Below are 2,977 nucleotides of genomic sequence, written 5' to 3'. Positions count from 1 at the left end.
GCAGACATCTGACCTGTGGTACAAAATGATTACACAAGTGCTAAGGACATTTCAAATAATATTAATCAAATAGTGCTAGTAACAACTAGTCAGAATGCTTCATGGAGTCAAGGCTTGACATGATTCCAAAGCTTCCCAACTTTTTAAATAAGGAGTTGCTCTATATTTAAATGCTGACCTAATTCCTGAAGCTGAGAAACACCAGATGAGTGAAAATTAAAAGTACTTGAGTTGGAACAGGAGGAGATCCAGGCTGGCCAGAGTAAAAGTTCAAAAATAGCATCTGTATGAGGAGAGAGGAAGGAAGCAGACAAGACAGCTCCTTCTTCCAGCACAAAGCTATCTAGCTGGCTGATAGATCACATCTGCAACAAGAGGCATCTTTTACTTCTTTACTGTGTAAGTAATTACAATTCATACATGCAGACATATCAGCATTGCCAACTTTAGACATTCATTGGTACTAAAAAAGGGATTTTACTGGTGTCAAATCTTTCTTGGTTCTTTTTTTTTTCCTGCTCTACAGAGTTTATTGGGTTTATAACTGGACAAAGTCACACATGTACAAAATGAAGCTCACACTATCCCAAAGCAGAATAGGGATTGAGGGCTGGGGATCCGTTACTGGCCTTTGGGGGAGCTCTGAGGTGAGGGGCAGCCAACCCTCCTGCTCCAGAGAGATGTGGCCACAGGGGAGAGGAGGAGAGGGAGCCCACCTGGCTTTGGTCACAGAACACAGAGCCTGGCACTGGGCCCGGGCTGACAGATGGATGGTGGAGTAGGAGCCCCAGAAACCACCCTGCCCAGGGAGCCCAGGGAGCCCAGGGAGCCCAGTGAGCCCAGGGAGCCCAGGGACTGTTCCACCAGTCCCTCTTGCAACGTGATTGGTCCAGACCTAGACTCAAGGGCTGGTGCAAAGGGAAGGCAGCAAAGCAGGAGGTAGGAGACACTGAAGTGTGGTGGCCCAGGGCACCCAGACCTGTGGAAAAGGGCGGGTAGGGAGGCAGGCTCACTGCTACTAGGCAGCTAGCAGCGGGTCTCATAAATGCCGCTGTGGCCAATGTAGTGCACCCATTTGATGACATCATGGTAGCTGTAGTTCAGCTTCGGTTCAAACACCTTCAAGTAGCGCACCTTGAGGCCAGAGAGTGCGAATGGCACCTCAAAGTTCATGGAAATGGGGGGTCGAGCCCATTTCTTCTTGTCATTGGCGGGCAGAAGTTCAATCTCTGCGTTGATCTGCGATTCCTTCAAGCCTGCCATGCGCTTTATCTTCTACACGATGGCGTTCTCGCTGGCCTTGCACTTGGCCTTCCCCTTCATGCAGATCACCTGTACCCCGCTTGTATTCAGTAGAGTTGGGATCCTCACCTCAATCTTCTGAACCAGTAAAGAAGGTTTGAAATTGGATTTGATGACCACCTTGACCTCCAGCTTGGTGTGTCCCAGTTCTCGCACTAGTGGGATCACCCGGAAAGGAAGGATGATGTCCTTGGGGGTGCAATACCTTATTAGCTCAAACTCTCCATCTGGTGGGATGAAGCTGATGCTGCGTTCAGAGTCAAACTTGCTGAGTCGCACACACTGGTGGAAGGTGCAGTCATCGATGGCAATTGATTGCTTTCCGCTCTTGCTTGTTTCATCAGCTGTGACTTTGCCTTGTTTCTCAATGACAATCTTGTCATTCATCCCAAACTTGCATTCAGGCATGCCACTCAGGTAGCTCTTCATCACCACCCGGCCTGACACATGGGCACTTAGCACCTGCCCCTGTGGGGACATGAGGAGGTTCACACTTTCCAGCACATCCAAGAAGAGCTCATTCCGGCGATACTTGATGCCCTCCCGCTGCCAGCCAATCTGCCCAGTCACCTGGCTGGTGATCTGGGATTGCTCTTTTGTCTGATGCTGGCTCTTGATACCCTGCTGAGTGATGAAGATTTTCAGTGCTCCTGTCTCTGAATTCTGTGGATAGCCAAAGTCCAGATTCTCATCCAGCAGCTCATATATGAGCCCAAAATTGTTCTTGATGTTCTCCTCACTGATCTTGCCAAAGTAGGCAGCCATTACATCATACATCTTATAGAGGAATTCGAAGACCATGGCAGCATTGACATTCTGCTTGGTGACAGCTGCCAACCAGATGTTGGACCGGTTAACATGGAAGAAACTGGTGCGAGCGATGTTGGTGATGGGGCTGCACACCTGCTGCCAGGCGTGGATAACATTGACCCGAAAGGCATCCACTGCATTCCTCCCGGTGTCATCTCGGTAGACCTGGGAGAGGAGCACCTCCCCCTTGTGATTATAGATGAATAAGCCTCCAATCATGGCAGCAGCTCAGTCTCCAAGGCCCATCGCTCTGAGAACAGACCTGGTGTCCACGGCTGCCTGCTCGGCCCCCCCAGCCACTCTCCAGATCCCAAGATCTTTCTTGATTCTTTAATATCTATTTTTCTTTGTAAAAATAAATTAATTTCAAAATTATAGAAGTACACACTTTTTAAAAAAACCTAGCTCCCATAAAGTTCATAAATGAGACTCATTAGACAGGCAGACCAAAGTCATTTTCTCCCTGACCTCCTGTTGAAAGCATTTCACTTTCACTATCATGAATTTTCACTTATTTCTCCTGGTAGGGAGATGGGCAGATGAATAGTGAAGTCTTTTGGCAACATGACATTTCATTTCTTTCCCTTCACTATAGAAGCACTGCTGAGAGTGATGGGGAAGGAGGATGTCTTGACTCACATCTCCAGTTTTTGTATGATTGATTGGAGGGGGCTAGAGGAGATGATGTAGAAGATTTTTCCTAGATGTAACACTCTAGGAAACACTAGAGACCAAGACAGGTAAGGACTGAAAAATATCCTTGGGATTTAGCAGGTAGGCAGCCAGTGGTAATTCATTAGAGAGCAATTTCTGTGAAGGAATTTGGGATAAGGAGTAAGAGTTAGGTGAGTCAGGGAGTGTCAAG

General features: G+C 47.8%; 1 pseudogene; it reads right to left on the bottom strand.

Moving 5' to 3' along the window:
- Positions 1-843: 843 nt before the first annotated feature.
- LOC140603578 (AP-2 complex subunit mu pseudogene) lies at positions 844-2,423 on the bottom strand (annotated as a pseudogene).
- Between the last annotated feature and the right edge of the window lie 554 nt (positions 2,424-2,977).

Source organism: Canis lupus, chromosome 14 (genome assembly GCF_048164855.1).
Source record: "Canis lupus baileyi chromosome 14, mCanLup2.hap1, whole genome shotgun sequence".
Taxonomy (NCBI): domain Eukaryota; kingdom Metazoa; phylum Chordata; class Mammalia; order Carnivora; family Canidae; genus Canis; species Canis lupus.
This window is presented reverse-complemented; position numbering and strand designations above follow the sequence as displayed.